This window comes from Abramis brama, assembly GCF_963993115.1.
Source record: "Abramis brama genome assembly, chromosome: 10".
Taxonomy (NCBI): domain Eukaryota; kingdom Metazoa; phylum Chordata; class Actinopteri; order Cypriniformes; family Leuciscidae; genus Abramis; species Abramis brama.
In genome coordinates, this window is record NC_139972.1 from 9346495 (window position 1) to 9364641 (window position 18147).

The 18147-nt window shown below is 34.2% G+C and overlaps 1 protein-coding gene across 1 annotated transcript in view; it reads left to right on the forward strand.

Moving 5' to 3' along the window:
* LOC311090576 (NACHT, LRR and PYD domains-containing protein 3-like) overlaps nt 1-18147 on the forward strand; it is a 98594-nt gene that overhangs the window by 12273 nt on the left and 68174 nt on the right. The gene's annotated exons all lie outside the window — the stretch shown is intronic.

Genomic DNA, 18147 nt, shown 5'->3' on the forward strand with positions numbered 1-18147 from the left:
CTTCTCGAGTGTCTCGCTCTCTAGGTGTATAAACATACATTAATCACAGAAAGTTCCCTGTTCCCACACAGACTATAGATGATAAAAACATATGGCATTCCTTTGCAATGTCTACTGAAAATCAATGAAAATCAAATTTTTCCATTACAACTCCCCATTTTTATCATTCTCTGATAACTGATCAAGTAAAAAATAGCAATAATAGTAATAAATATAGCTGCAAGCAGCCATTATCGGGGCCAAGCAGATTAAGATGACAAGACATGTCAGACCAACTGCAACAATGAGCAATTAAAGACATTTAAAGAGGATTTTAGGCGAAATGACTGAAAAATCCTTTAAACAGTAATTCAAAATATGATTTAATGGATTATCACTTTTGACCAATAGGTGGCGCAGTTACAAAACTGATATGATGTGGTCAGAGTGAAGTGACAATTACACATACAAAGTTTAGTGTCAATATGTCAAGGCATTGCAGAGATAAAGCCTGAATAGTCCTTTTGGCAGCATGCCTCAAATTTGCTGCTGCGGTATACAAAAACAGTTTCGTCTGTCCACACGAAATCCATATCTTTTAGTCGGCAAAGTCTGGAAATGATACGATTCGATTTTGGTGAAAATCGGACAAACGGTCTAGGAGGAGTTCGAAAAAGTAGGTTTTGAATGAAAATCAAGATGGCGAACAGGAAGTTCGGCCAAATAAGGGAAACTTGGTATCTATGTTCTCAGCTTGACCTAAGGAATCTATTAAGACCAGTGGCATTTCAATAGCCAGATTTATTCAAAAGTTATTAGCCTTTTTGGAAATTGTGTTATAACTTTTGACCACTAGGTGGTGCTGGTTTGAAACGTCTCACGCTCCTTCAGGGCATCGTTCTGATGACCCATACCAAGTTTCGTAACAATCCGTTCATGCGTTCTTAAAATACAGCATTTTTGCACAAAATTCAAAATGGCCGATATGGTAAAATTGGATATCAGTCGACTCGGCATGTTGCCCTGAATCTAATGAGATCAATTTTATAAGCAAAAATAGCCATTTTTCATATCTCCGGACCAGTAGGCGGCGCTGCGCCAAAACACAGCATGTAGCCTCAGGTCATGCTTGTAATGACATGTACCAAGTTTGGTCTGAATCCAATAAAGCATTGCGGAGATACAGCCTTACGTCTGTTTTCGCAAGCGCTACGTAAAATTTGTTCATGTGTTTATCGGAAAAGGTTTGACGAATCAACTTGAATTCCATAACTTTTTGTCGGCATGGTCTGGAGATGATCTGGTTCAATTTTCGTGAAAATCGGAGTAACGGCCTAGGAGGAAAATTCAAAATGGCGGAAACATTTCCATGACGGAAAATGACGTCATAGGGTGCAATCGAATCGTCTTGAGCTAGGATAAAGAATTTTGTTTCTAGCCCTTGTGGTTCAAAAGTTATTAGCATAAACATGAGTGCAACTTTGGACAATTGGTGGCGCTAGAGGGATTGGTTTTAAGACACCAAATTTGCTATGGTGACAGATTGGACTGTCTTCTATCAGTGTGCCAAATCTCATAACTTTCCCGCAAGCGGTTCTATGGGCTGTCATAGACTCCAAGAGCGGAAGAAGAAGAATAAGAACGGGAACAGATACAATAGGTGCCTCCGCACCTTCGGTGCTTGGCCCCTAATAATAGGTTCTGCAGTTGGTTAGTATTGGAGAAAACAGGTAGCACGCATAAAGACAGTGAACAGTGAAAGACACAGAAGCTCATACATTTCAACAGGCTTAATTAAACTTGAAAATAACTGAAGAGAAATATATATTTGCTAAACAAATTAAACCAACTAATATGATTTAAATTATTTTGATTTCTCTACCCAAAACATAAAAAAATTGCAATGCAATGAAAATACAGGAACAGCATTGGCAAGTAGGCTACCTAAAACAAAAGTATCCTATCGGCCTCATTCTGGAAAAAGTGGTATCAGTGCATCTCAATGTTTACGCAGAATTATTATTTTGTTTTAAATAGTGACAATGTGATAAAAATGCCATTGTACATAGTTGGAGATATACAGTATACGGTATATTGAAAACTGTCACATGATGCTTAAGCAGTGCTGTGTTAAAAAAGGAAGTTTGTAAATCCTGTTAAAATGATCACACACTCCATGTTTATATGGTCACGATCCAAACAGTAAAAGATACACTGAAGCAGTGTCAAATGCAGCACTAAAAATATATTGAATTATGTCATTATCCAAAAAGCTTTTGTAAAACAGTAAAGTTTTTTTCTCCAACTGTGGCTATACCTCAAAAGTATTTAATTATATGTGTGTAAAATGCTAAAACATCTGTAAAAAAAAATCTTCTGACCATATAATTATTATTTTTTTAAATCATCTGACCATAGAACATTTGAAAAGTAACTGACACTAACTTCAAACGGGATGGGTTCTATGGTCAGATGAAACAAAAACATTAGCTTTTTTGGCAGCAAACACTTAAGATGGGTTTGGTGCACACAGGGATAAAAAAGTACCCCATGTGTAAAATGAAATACTCTGCTGTATCTTTAATGCTGTGGGCCTAATTTTCTGCCAGAGGTCCTGGACATCTTGTTCAGATACATGGCATCACGGATTCGAACATATACCAACAGATAAAAAATCTAAACCTGACAGCCTGTGCTAGACATCTTATAACGGAGAACAGGATGGAGAGATTCTGTATGGAGGAATGGTCTCTGATCTCTTGTCAGGTGTTCTCCAAACTCATCAGGCATTATAGGAGAAAACTCAGAGCTGTTATCTTGGAAAAAAGAGGTTGCAAAAAGTATTTAATAAAAGGGGGCAAACAATTTTTCCCAACGTTTTTTGGAGAAAAACATTTATTTCATTATGTGATTTTCCCCTCACTTTCAATTATTTTACTTCAATGAAAGGTTAGATTTTTGCACATTTTTTAAATAAAATATCAAAAGGATTAAAAATGCAGATTTATTTTTTACAGCCATATTTACCAAGGGGGCAAACACATTTTCACACCACTGTATATATATATGAAATGAAATTCATGTTTTGTGTTTCTGTTTTAAAAAGGAGAAGGACAACAGGAACATTTGCATGCTGTTGGATATTACTGTAGCAGAAAGAACGAAACTGGAAACAAACATATTAAAGATCAAACAGATCAAAATAAACTCACAGGCAAGATGCCGAGGAGAAGACAAAGCAATGACAAATTACCTCCTGACCGTAAGTAATGAGTAATTCATGCTCTAATTTATCCATCTATTCATCCATCTATCTATACATTAAAATATTTGTCATACATGTAATTTACAGTGTCTGAATGGATACAAATACTAGGAGCAACAGCACTAGCAGCAGTGATAGCAGCAAACGTAGCGGGACCACCACCAGCAGCAGCAGCAGGAATCGGAGTTTTGGTAGTATTCAGAGGAAAGGCAATAATTCAATCATTATTTAGATAAAGTAGGCTATATAAAAGAGAACCCTCAAAAAAAGATTAGATTTTTTATTTTTGCTGTTTTATCAGTCAATGAAAATCTTGAATATTTAATTTGATAGCAAAGTTGAACCAACTTCACGAAAAGAGAGGAGGCTTATGCTATGCGTTTATTCAGAGTGGGGATTGGCCACTGTGGCTGCAGAATACAGGTATCATCAATTACTGATGTCACAAATGTAAACCTCTGACTGTTCAGCAACACAAAATGTTATTTGCAATTTCCCCACATTGCAGACAGAACTAGAGTTTGACTACTCACTCATGGAAAATATGACTATAACATTGTTGTGTATGCAATAACATGCACATGAGAACGGTTTCAGCGTGGAATGCCATGATGAGTTTAACACTCGCAACGTGGATCACTGCACATATCCGAACCAGAGGAAGTGTGACAGACTGGAACATGAATTCTATGAATTCATTTAAACCATCTACATTTACATTAATGTGTATAAAATTTGTATAAAATGTGTGGACAAACATGTAATTTTTGTGTGATGTGTGATCAATTAGATTGGCACAATAAGGTGTTCAATCGATTACTTGTGTTTTGTCGAGCACTAGGGGGATTGATTAATGAAAACAGCCAAACAGGAAGAAGATTAATCTGTGATCTTCCTCCCCTATTTCAGGTATAAAGTTCAATTAGCCTATCTGTTCATACTGTGTAAAATAATGTTATGTAGTGTTATGTCCTGAGATGTATTTTATTGATCTATGTGACTTGTGTTGTGTTTGTTTTCTTTTGTTTTTGTCTTTCCCCATGTCCAGAGAACTTTATTGTGTTCTGTTGCTGACAAGTGCTTATCATTGGTTCAATTGTGAATTTAGTTGAAGATTTACACCTTTGTTCAGAATTTAAGATTTCCTTTTAAGGAAACTTGTAGGGAGGTGGGTGCCATTTTGTTTGAAACTTCTTTTCTCCTGGTTATGTGTAGTGTCGTGGATATTTTCTCTAAAACTAACTATCTGGGGCGTCTACACTCAACACCCACCTGATCTTAATATCCCTGGCGTCTACACTCGACACCAATACCTTAATATCCCTGGCGTCTACACTCGACACCAATACCTTAATATCCCTGGCGTCTACACTCGACACCAATACCTTAAACTCTCTGCTCTTGCATCTTCAGTCGACAACTGGCCGAGTTTCTAACTAACTTGCTTCACCTAAACTAGCTTCCTGCGCAGGAATAAATTGACAAACAGACCTGCAAATGTCCTTTAAATGCTTTAATCACGGCCAGGAGATCTTCCCGAGCAGTTCTCAGGGAATCTCTCCCAAGAAACATGGCCGGAGGATCTCAGACAAATTCCATTGAGAATCCCACCGAAAAATACATATACAACAGATTTTATAGTATAGAGGTATGGCATAAATTTCAGGCTGCATTACATAATTTCCCCACTATTTGATTGGTTCTTCATATGCAAACCCCTCTGTTACCAGGTAAAGCAAACTCTGATCTTGTGATTACTTATCACAAGGTTCTAACGATGACTTAATTTGTTCTAACAGACTGTCTAGTTTCACTTCCCCTTTTTGTTATTAATACACATAGACACATACACTCAAAGTCACAAGTTTTTCCCCAAAGAGTTTGGAAACATTAAAAGCATATGAATGTCATTCCTGCAAGAAAAACAAATGTTAGTTGATTAATTAAAGTTGATTAATTAAAATTCATTCACAGTAGTCAGTGAGATAGGTGTAAGACTTAAGAAATTAGAAAATGGTTTAATGTGAACAATTATCATACAACACTATACATATCTGGTATCATTTGGAATGTCTCAGTGTGACTGGTACAAAGGTCTCATCCCCAAAGAAGTAAAACAAAATGTAATAAAGTTTTTATGAGTTTAGAGATAACTTGCACACAAAGGAGGGTGTGTCTTCCAGACAAATGGCATCCTGCTCTCAAAATGTGTAAACTCTAAATGCAAATTCCCATTGATAGCAAATGTTTCAATGTGAAAGAAGTTTCTGCCTCGGTTTGTGTATTTAAAGCAAAAGCACAAGAGGCTCAGGGCGATTTGTAATGAGATCGACTCAGCCTATTTCCCGAGTCATGTATAGCCTAAATCTTTTACTCTTTATCTCTGAGAATTTGATGATATGGTATTGATTATCTTTGAATTGATTATGTAATTGTCATGATACTTTTACCTAATATAATAAAATTGTAAACATTTGATTTTATTCTGACTTGCTGTGAAATTGCTTTCCCAAGTAGATTAAACGAATTCGTATGTTACCTCAAATCTGCGTCAGAGTGACAAGTGTACTTGATTTGTAAAGACAAGAATTGAATTTCCGTTAAGGGCAGCAAAAGTGCTTCTTGACCAATCTAAATCTGGGTGTGTCTTACCTCTGTTTTAATTTAATGTTACTTTAGATAAGTACACGTGGGAAACCACCGCATGGCCAATCCAAAGCTATTATAAGACAAGTAAAGTTAGTTGACTTATATCTGTAGTAGTGGCCATACCTCTACTGAAGTAAACGTCTATACATCTATACAAATATCTTAGATTGAGTAAACGTGAATGCGACCATCTCAGATATATAGCCAATTACCTCTGTTTAGTGACCGAAGCTGGTGAGTTTGTGACCGTGAGACCCGCGTTAAACAGAAGCGTGAGGACCTCTGAGCGACAAAGCTTCCTAATATGAACGGGTAAAATATAAGTAAAGAGTTGAAAAGAATAATAAAATGTGCTGCTAAACTATTATATAAATGACAAATAACCAATTGGCATTCTAACCTAAATTCCAGGTCGTGATAAAATGAGTCAGATAATTTAATTGGAACTAAATTACTTTGCCACGTGGAAAAGACAGTAACGCGCAGAGACCTTCACCCGTTCTATCGGAAACCGCCATTGGACCAATTTAGACTGGCTTACGTAAGGAAGTTCATTTGTTATTTATTTTCCTTTTTTTTTTGTTTAGTTTATGTATAGGTAAGTTGGTTAAAACTGAGTTAGACACCTTTTTGTTTGTTGTGTTGGCCTTTATATGGCCTTATATTCATCTTTTGATTCATTAAGCACCAACTTTAATTTGTTCTGGATGTGTGTTACTGGGGCTGGAGACAAGAAGTTCTCTCTCTCTCTCTCTCTCTCTCGCTCTCTCTCTCTCTCTCTCTCTCTCCATAATTTGTTAGGCTACTGCTATGCCCATACCCCAAGACTAAAAGGCTGGCACACAACCAATGTTCCCTCAAATTTTTTTTCTTGCTGAGCAAAACTTTTCTCTATTGGGCGGACATTATTCGCCACCTGAGCAAAAACATTCTTTATACCTGACCAATACAGCATACAATGGTTTCAACATGCGGTTGTAACTTTTAACTTGAATGTGCCATTTGTATTTTATTTGACCCTTGATGTAACTTATTGGTATTAAATCATATTTTTGAAAACAAGCAGTTAATTAAGAAGTCACTAAATGAAGCACATTTTAGGTCTTTAGTCTTTACCAAGACATTCTATAAAAAATCATTTACAAAATCTTCTGCAGGACAGTTCAATTCTCTACAATAATATAATATAGTATGAAAAAAATGAAGCTGTTACACTGTTTGGGAAAACCATTAAGTGTTTTGTACAGTCAATTATTGGCTACATGCAGCATTAAACCATCAAAGTTAAATGATTGTTTATTGCTTATGAATTTCCAATATTTTCTTTAGCAGGGGGTTTCAAACTTTTTATTGGCCCTAAACAATGAGATCAATTCATACATGGAGTCAAATCAGTATCAATAAAAATGTACACAAAAAACATGATTCACACATGCGTAGACAATTTCACATGCATGAAACAAAATTCACGAGCACAAAAAAAACAAACAAATAATGTGCGTGAAAAAAAAAATACATTCACAAAAAGCAATTCACAATTATATATTCATAAAATACATTAAACAAATGCAAAACAAAATTCGTAGATATACAACTGTGCACAAAAACCTTCAAATGTTTAAAATGTACGAGTTTATCCTTGAATGTGAATGTGCAAATCGTCATTCACATGTGAATCGCCTTGGATTTGTGTGTGTGTTTTGAGACTTTCCTGGCAGAGCTCTCCTCCTACACAGGGGTGCGTTTCCCGAAAGCATCGTTAGCCAACTATGGTCGCAAGTTCCCTCGTTACCAATAGAGTTCAATGGACATTGCGATGAACTTGCGACCATAGTTGGCCAACGATGCTTTCGGGAAACGCACCCCTGATCAGTTGTAGGGGAGCGCGGGGCACAACCTAACGCGGGGTTAGTTGTAACACGCTTGTTTTAAATACTTCCGCACATGCTTGGATGACGAAACTTTGTGTATTTACTAGTTGCCATATCAACACTATATAGAAAAAAAAAATCCGCCAAAATTATTTTTTTTTTGGAAGATATCCATAGACATTTATTAAACCATAGCAAAAGTAAATTTCTTACTTAAGTTAATTTTTCAACTCTATTTTTTGTGTTTATTTAAAATAAGACAAATCTGATATTATTTTAATCTCCAAGATGTTATTTAACAGTTGAGATAGTTATTTAATGCTTCGCTAACTAGCAGAAGACACTAGCAGGGTTTAAATCCCAGTTGTGCAGGCGAGGGCATGTTGTAACACTGCGTTACAATGTGCCCCTATTAGAAATATTCTATTATATTCTATACTTTTATTAATTTTATTGAGAAAACGTGAGAAAAACGTGAATAAAGACTGAGAGTCAATGTTCAGAAATTACTAATTATTTATTTGTTTTGAACTATGTTGTATAGCTGTGTTTTCATGTGTTCGTAGTCAAAACTCAAAAATGAGTCTATATTTGATTATTAAAAATTGCCATTATTTTATATGAAAAAGTTTTTTAATTGTATTTTATTTAGAAAATATTTTGGTTTGTTTTGTATATTTTTTTTTATTAGATCAGATAACATTTTAAGCTGTCATATGGTCATGTTACAATGTGCCCCACACATGTTACAATGTACCCCACCTATGGGGCATGTTGTCACATTTCACTTCCATTCTTTCGGGGTATATCAAGAAAAAAGTATATACTGTATTGATAAAACAAAAACACATAATTGTAGTAGACATGTGGGAAATGAATGTGGGGAAAAATAAATACTCTGAACCATAAGTAGATTTACACAAACTGAGAAAGTCAAAAAGCGTTAGGTTGTGCCCCGCTCTCCCCTACTCTTTAGCCAATCATCATCACGTGAGGGCGGGCCTACCTGCATGTCATCAGCTTTCAATGACAGGTCATGTCCTTTATATACTGCCTATGGTCATGGCTGAGCAAATTCTGTTTGTATGAAGTTAAAGTCCGCGTGAACCGGAAGTTGCAAACGACTTTTCTCCAGTGTTGTGACGTATTTCCCAGTGAAAAGGAATTGAACAGAGGGCAGGGTTTTACTCTAGCGCTCCTCCTCTCCATCTCTCGCTCATAACAGACTAACGGTTTGAGGGGAGTGGTTAAGCGTTTCCCAACCCAAGTCCTCAAACCTACGTCATCAGGGAAGGTCCTCCAATGCAGAGGGGAGGGGCATTTTCAGATTTTGATTAAAGATTACGAAGCCAAAAATTTTTTTGTGTGGATTGACTTGCATGGATGAATTGTTCACCACAAAACGATCAATTTAGGCAAACAAAGTAAATATGGTCAATTTTGATTTCATGTGGACTTTAAGGAAGTTAGAGATCAGTTAAAGCAATAGTTTATGAACTATTAACATAAGCAAGTGCTGTGGTAATCAGATGTCCCATATTGTGTCAAAAATGAATAAGAAATTGTGCTTGTTTTGTTGTATTTTAGCTGCAGGTACAGACAGAAAGCTCTTACAATCACGCAAATGATTGCAAAACAATCATCTGTGGCCAATACCCACCCTAGCTCTCTTAGCACTGGCCTCATCAAGGTTGTTCTTTAAAATAGTGAGACCTGTTTTTATGAGCACCCATTGTTTATTTACCATTTGTACAATTTGTGTATGTTTAATTCTTACACACTTCTTGTTTCTCTGCATTTTTCAGGATTACTTGGCATGACATCTGGATAGCAGTCACAAACATCTTAATTCATGTTGTTTCTTTATTCTCTTTTATACTTTATTGTCTTAATGTATTGGAAACACTTTACAATAAGGTTTCATTAGTTAACATTAGTTAACATTAACTAATAATGAACTGCATGTATACAGCATTTATTAACATTAGTATTAACATACTTAGAAATCGTATTATTAAAATCTTGTTAACATTAGGTAATGCACTGTGAACTAACAATGAACAGCTGTATTTTTATTACCTAAGTTTTTCTCAATCTTTTCCACTGGCCAAATAGTATTTTAATTGTTTTATATTTTTAATGGAAACAGATAGGCCATGTGCATTATTTGCACGAAAATATTTTCTCAGACAATTGCTATTATCATGACAAGCAATTCTCTCTGTAGTTAAAAATTAAAACACAGCAGGAAGTGTTCAAAAGCATTGCATCCACTGCTAATATTTTAAGGGCACTGTTTATACTATTTATATAATAATAATAATAATAATAATGTTTATTTTGTATAGCGCCTTTCAAGAACCCAAGGTCGCTTCACAAAATAATACAAACAGTTGACAGACAAAGAGACAAGCAATCTGCTTATTATAACAATCAGACAAGCAGAAAAGCAGATGGAGACAACCAATAACTATAACTAAATTAACATGAGAAGTTATATAATCAAAGAAAACATACATTTCGATAAAGTAAGCATGTAACATAAAAAATGAAAAAGACAAATAGAGAGGAAAATAATTATTTACTGAGCATGGTGAATATATGGGTTTTAAGTTGAGATTTAAAGGTCTGGAGGTTAGGGGTGGCCAGAGATTAGGGGGCAGCTTATTCCACAGTTTAGGGCCAACAACACTAAAAGCCCTACCACCCACAGTAGAGAGTTTATACTTGCAAGTAACTCAGCAAGGTATTGAGGTGCAGGGTCATGACTGGCTTTATAAACTAGGACTAAAAGTTTAAACTGGATGCGACTGACCAAAGGAAACCAGTGAAGTTGGTAACGGATTGGAGTGATATGTGCAGATTTTTTATTATATGTGAGGGCTCGAGCAGCAGAGTTTTGCACCATTTTGAAGGCGATGTATAGCTTTGGTGGGTAAGCCGCTATATAAGGAGTTACAGTAGTCCAATTTGGAGGTTATAAAAGCGTTGATAATGTGGTTATCAACTGTACATTATCACTGTACATTTTCATAACACAGCATTTTCTCTCACTCTTTCTTTTCTTACGTCACATGTAAATCTAACTCAAGAAGCTCAAGTGCCATCTAGTGGTGAATTAATGTAAGGACATCAAGTATTCCCCTCTTAGTTAAAGGGATAGTTCACCCAAAAATGAAAATTCTATCATCATTTACTCACCCTCAAGTTGTTCCAAACCTATATGAGTTTCTTTGTTCTGCTGAACACAAAGGAAGATATTTGGAAGAATGTTTGTAACCAAACAGATCTCGGTCCCCATTGACTACCATATTTTTTCCTACTATGGAAGTCAATGGGGACCGAGATCTGTTTGATTACAGACATTCTTCTAAATATCTTCCTTTGTGTTCAGCAGAACAAAGAAACTCATACAGGTTTGGAACAACTTGAGGGTGAGTATATGATGACAGAATTTTCATTTTTGGGTGAACTATCCCTTTAAAGGAATTCTTTCTGAAGCCAAAAATGGACTTAAAAATAGAAATAAAGAACATCAAACCAGTAATGTATCAACAATTTCACATGAATATGATGAAGTATACACTAAGCAACACATTAAATGAATGCGACGGAGCATTTAAATAAACAATATGAACAAAACTACTCAACTACTATTCAGTACCTGAATGTGAGTGTGTGCAAAAGTCCATGTCACTTTATGTGATTAATAGATATAGTCATTTAGCCAACCTGGCTCACATCTTTGAAGTTTCTCCCGTGGATAAGAATAAAAAGACACTGGATTTCCAGACAATGGAACATGAGATCGAATCAAGTTCTCAACGTTGGTGCTCAGTCCATTATCCACTGCATCAGTCGACACGGGTGCGAGACACGATGCATGCCACTTCTTTCCATCATCCAAGAGGTAGGTGTAAGGGCCAACTTTTTCCTAACCTCAACTGCAGGCGTGAATTTTGGATGGCCTTTTGGTACATGTACTGACTTTATGCGCACTTTATCCTCTTTTTGAAAAGAAGAATGACGTACTCAATGCTTGTGGTCAAAGCGAGATTTCATGACATCCTGACGGGCTGAAACACACTTCTGTAGTTGTTCACTCTGCTGAAGTGGACTGAGGTAAATATTAGACTCTGTGGGTCCGGGGCTGGTGTCATTTTTAAATTAAAGTCTGCAAACTGGGTCTGTCCCAGACAGACTGAAATTGGCCACTGTTACACCCGTGCTAAAGAAACCCTCACTCGATTCAACTGTCCTAGCAAACTTTCGCCCAATATCAACTTTACCTTTTATTTCCAAGATGTTGGAAAAGATAGTGCTCTTACAACTTCAATCTTTTCTAACTGATATTTTCTAACTGATAATCAGATTTTTTGAAGAATTTCAATATGAGTTTAAGGCAAGACATACTGAAACTGCCCTATTAAGAGATCTTAAAGGGTTAGTTCACCCAAAAATGAATATTTGGTCAGTAATTACTCACCCTCATGTTGTTCCAACCCCGTAAGACTTTCGTTCATCTTCGGAACACAAATTAAGATATTTTTGATTAAATCTGAGAGCTGTCTCACTTCTCCATAGGCTTCTGTTATTGAAACTTGCCGGCCCAGAAAGTTAGTAAAGACAATGTTTAAAATTGTCCAAGTGACTACAGTGGCTCAATCATAAGTTTATCAAGCGACGAGAATACTTTTTGTGCGCAAAAACAAAATAAAAATAACAACTTTATTCAACTATTGATTTTCTTCTGTGTGGGCCTCAGTAGTCTATATGGGGGACTATGTGTCAAAAATGATTTATGACCCTTGATTTATGACCCTTCATGACATTGTTTATGACAGGAAGTCCTTATATGGGGGTTTTATGACCAACAGGTGGTATGTGAAATTTGACCCATGTGTGGATCCGGTGGGGAGGGGTTTATGACTGTGTGTTTTATGACTGCAGTAATGCTTGGTGTGACAGTGAATGTTTTTTCAGGGGATGTTTTTTTTTATTATTGGTGGAATTAATAATTAAGTCCACAGATTGGTGAAATGGAAGTGAATGTTTTTTTGCAGGGATGTTTTTTTCTTATTGGGGGATAATGTCCACAGAATGACGAAATTATGAACATGACGAAATCTGTCATGGATTTGTTTTTCAGATTTCATGGCCGCGTCCATAATGTCTGTGGGGCGAGAATGAAAACGGGTTTAAGAAATAGCATTGACAAACACATAAAATAAAATAAGATGACATTTATTTAAGTATATGCATTTAAGTTTTAACCTTTTAAACACCACATTATATGAGTTAAGAATGCAAATGTCTGTCTGATAGTCTCTCAGGAGTGTATAAATAGCCGATCGTGGAATTTAAGGAGCAGAAGAAAATATGTCAGAGTGAATTGTTTTCAGATTACACAGTCACATCCATAAGCAAAACCATGTTGATTATATGAAACAAGATGTTAAATGATCAAGTATAAATATTTTAATCTAATACACAACAAAACACTGACTTAAATAGATAAAACATAAAATAGTGAATAATAGTTCATATTATTTTAAATTTTAAATAATCAAGTATAAATAGTTTAATCTAATATACAGCGAAAGACTGCCTTACATAGATAAAACATAAAATAGTGAATAATATATTTGAAATGTTAAATTATCAAGTATAAGTATTTTAATAGTGAATATTAGTTCATATTATTTGAAATGTTAAATTATAAAGTGTAAGTATTTTAATCTAATACACAACAAAACACTGACTTGCATAGATAAAACAAAAATAGTGAACAATATTGCATATTATTTTAAATGTAAAATTTTAAAGTATAAGTATTTGAATCTAATACACAACAAAACACTGACCTTACATATATAAAACATAAAATAGGGAATAATATTTCATATTATTTTAAATGTTAAATTATCAAGTATAAGTATTTGAATCTAATACACAACAAAACACTGACTTAGATAAAACATAAAATAGTGAATATTAGTTCATGTTATTTTACATTTTAAATTATTAAGTATAAATATTTTAAGCTAATACACAGCGAAAGACAGCCTTACAAAACATAAATAGTGAATAAAGTTCATATTATTTTAAATGTTATATTATCAAGTATAAATATTTTAATCTAATACACAACAAAACACTGACTTACATAATAAAACATAAAATAGTGAATAATATTTCATATTATTTTAAATGTTAAATTATCAAGTATAAGTATTTTAATCTAATACACAAAACACTGACTTACATAGATAAAACATAAAATAGTGAATATTAGTACATATTATTTTATATTTTAAATGATCAAATATAAATATTTGAATCTAATATACAGCGAAAGACTGCCTTACATAGATAAAACATAAATGGTGAATAATAGATCATATTATTTGAAATGTTAAATTATCAAGTATAAGCACTTTAGTGAATATTATATCATATTATTTGAAATGTTAAATTATCAAGTATAAATATTTTAATCTAATACACAGCGAAAGACTGCCTTACATAGATAAAACATAAATAGTGAATAAAGTTCATATTATTTTAAATGTAATATTATCAAGTATAAATATTTTAATCTAATACACAGCGAAACACTACCTTACATAGATAAAACATAAAATAGTGTATAATAGTTTGTTTTGTTTGAAATAAGATGTTAAATTATTAAAGTATTTTAAAGGTAGTTTTAAACATGTGTTGAAGTGAACTTACCATCGGTGAAATTAGGAGGTCTTATTGTCTCTGGATAAAATCATAGATGCTTAAATTTAGAATCCTTAAGCAGAAGAGATGTTTGCTCTCCGTTTGCTAAATTGTAAATGAGGATTGTTTCCATCATGGCAGGGGCACAGGCCCTCCCCTTCTTCTCTGCGTAGTTGCTATATTAGCATATGCAGTTTGTTTCAGAAAACATCAAGCAATTAAAAGATAGGCCGGACACCTGGTGTTTTACAATCAAAGATGCCACAGTCTCCTATCATAAAATCTCCTGATCTGAGCATTCCTGTCAGGAAGGGAGACCCCAAAATGTGCCCATTCTGACACTTCACAGGGACCAGGCTGTAACATCAGTATAATTAGATGTATACCAGTGTCTTCAGGAAAAGTCAGGGGTCAAAACAAAAGAGCCAGGAATTTACATTTTATATAGCCTACTCTTATGGGATTTTTATGATAAGCTAAATCATCCTTCCTTCCTGGGGGTGCTGTCCCCTAACCTGTTGTTCTAGGAGAACGCGTGAAAGAAAGATAAAACCCAAAATGACACCTCAATTCTGACACCTTTTGAAGATCAGATTTCTTTTTCTAACATTTAAACTTGGAACACATTATAGAACACCCTTTGACTTTATGAATACGCAAAAATGACAGCTTAATGATTTTTATATTTTGTGCATTTATTTAAAGACTGCATGTAGGCCTACCATTTTGACGCAATATTAAAGGTTTTATGAAATATTATTTCTATTTTTCAGCACATGCAGTCAGAGTTACAGAACATATTAGTAGTGCAACAAATAAGGAGATTATGTTTTATTTATTTTAATCAGGCATGTTAAAAGTATGCTTGAATGATGATAGTTCATCTGCGCTAACATGTATTTGCTATATCCATGAAAATATCTGAAAAACCTGTTAAAATCTAGTAATGATGCAATCCTTTAAATCTTAACTTTGAGTGCATCAGAATTAATTGGATGTAAAATTATTATCATGTGACATTTTACTTAACGTGACAGAAAACGACAGTGACACCAATGACACAATGAATCACCAATGAATGACCCACATACGACCAAAGATCATTATTCTTCAACCATAATTAAGTAGATGAGACTAAATTGTTACATTTGGCATACAATCTAAATGAATAGCTTCAGTAGAAGTTTATCTATAAATGGGAGTCACTGGTGTCACTGGGGTTCTCCCATAAGAAAAGAGACACCAGTGACAGCAACACCAGTAACAGTTTTCATGAAAAATACCACATCTTGTCAATCATGGTATACTAACTAAATGCAGTTGTTTATGCCATAAGTATTCTAGTTTATTTTTATTATTTTTTACAACTCCCTAACAGTAAAGCAGGTCATACCAGTGAGTTCAACTAAAGCTTCATATGAAACCATGAGATCAATGAGAAGATTTTGATACCTGAAAAGAGGCCATGGGCCTCTCTTCATAGATATTCATGAATTTGGAAGAAGGAAGTCGAGTGATGTCATCAGTATGATTTTTATTTTAAAAAACATTAGATTTTTGTTTAACGGTAACACCAGTGACACAACTCCAGGGGACCACTACTTTCAAATATTAAAAATCAAATATTGCCACATAGAAGGCTCAAGACGACATAATTGTTCAAATAACATATTGTTTTATTTTAAAATGTAAAGAAATTGTAACCCTAAAGTATTTTTCAAGTGCGATATTTCTGTAAAGGCTAGGGACAGAAAATGGACAATGCCATAAAATGACCCAGAAATGATTTTGCATAAATTTTACCCAAGCTATTATTTTACACAACAGCATCTGTTGAAAACATTACAATTTTAAAGCAAAAACTGTGCTTAGTCGTCTTAAATCTTATTTATCCAAAGATATTCAAACAGTATTTTGTCCACCGACACATACCAGATGTATCCGTGGAGTGCGTATGTAACGTTATGTATGTATTTGTATATGTGTGCGTGTATGAAAAAGTATCCTAAATGAAAACTATGCAGCCCAGAAACTTTTCTAAACTATAGCAAAACAAAACATTAAACATTACTAAATCACCCACTTAACATTAATCTGGTACAAAACAATTTTAGCATTTACTCTCCCCCTTTAAGTGTCATGGCAAAGCATGCGGGGGAGTAGAGATCCCAGCCCAGTTTCAGTTCAATTTAAGTTTGTCAAATAAAAAGAAACAAGTTCATAGAACTCAAATCAATTAAACAGTTCAACATAATTAAAATGTGTAAGTTTTGTGAACTCAAAAGAAAAGAAAGTTCTTAATACTCATAAAAGTTAATTTGATTGAACTAATTTGTACAGTACAATTTAAGTTGGCCCTACTCAACCAAGTCATTATTTTGAGTTTTTGTAATTATTACAGTGTATCTTTAGAAAATCAGCACACATAAGCCTCTGTGGTCCATGACGTAGCATAAGTAAAGTTGTCTTGAGTGGATATTTAATTGTGCTCGTCTTAAGGTCTTCAGAAGACATTACTTCAGGGTTCAGTGGGGATCCCGAGAATATTTAATTTCCCTTAAAACCAAAGATTAAGCTAAAAGACACTAGTTTCCAGTGTTCCCTACCAAAATCAGATAGTGTATACAATTTGTATTACACTTTTTGTTGTGTTATGACACAATGTCATTAATTGGTACTTTTTATTTTATAAAATGTACTTTTCTAACGTCTACACTGTTTCAATGTCAATTAATATCCTAGCAAGTATAAAATATAAATAAAATATTATAAATATGCCTGACGCAATGTTTTTAAGAAATAGCTTCACACAGTTCCTCACACAATGACATCCCCCCCAAAACAAAGACTGTATGTTTTGTATTACACTTTTCAAAGAATAATCTAGCTTTAAAGTTAGAATAAAACAGTAAAAAACAATCATGCTGTAGCTTCATACCTGTTGTGTTCTGACACAAAGCCATTAACTGGTTATTTTTGTGTTATAAATGTAGCCTACTTATCTAATTTCTACAAATTTCAATCGGATAAATATAGAGTTAACACACGATGAAACAAGTGAATAATGCTACCAAATACATCTGACACAATGTTTTAAGAAAAGCAGTGTTTAAAATACAGATGATTTTTCTTTTGACAATCAAATAATACCCCTGTGGGTTTAACATCCAATAAGTAGTAATTTATGCAAAGGTTATATGTTTTATTAAGTTGTCATAAACAAAACACACCCAGATCCTCCCATAGTTGTAGTAAACATTTACAATATGTAAATGGATCAGTTTTCAGATTTGTTAAAGTGCCTGTACCACATTATTGTGAGGCAATCACATTTGAGGAATAATGTGATTTATATATTTTTCCCCACTAGCGGATGACTCTGTTTACATCTTGTTTCTTTCACAGTTTTTAGACGAAGACTACACTTTGAGCACTGTCAAACATGTTCATATAGGATTAATGAACAAATACAGCATAAGAAAATTATATAAATTTTAAAATTTAAACTGTGATATTCTTTTAGGTCTGTCTACGAAGCGGTCACAGGACACATAACAGGCCCAATGTGAAAAGTGAGGCCTGATGGTTTTTCTATCACACATACGGCTGTTACACTTAAAACAAAGCCATCAATTAAGTTATGCATAAAAGTGTCAA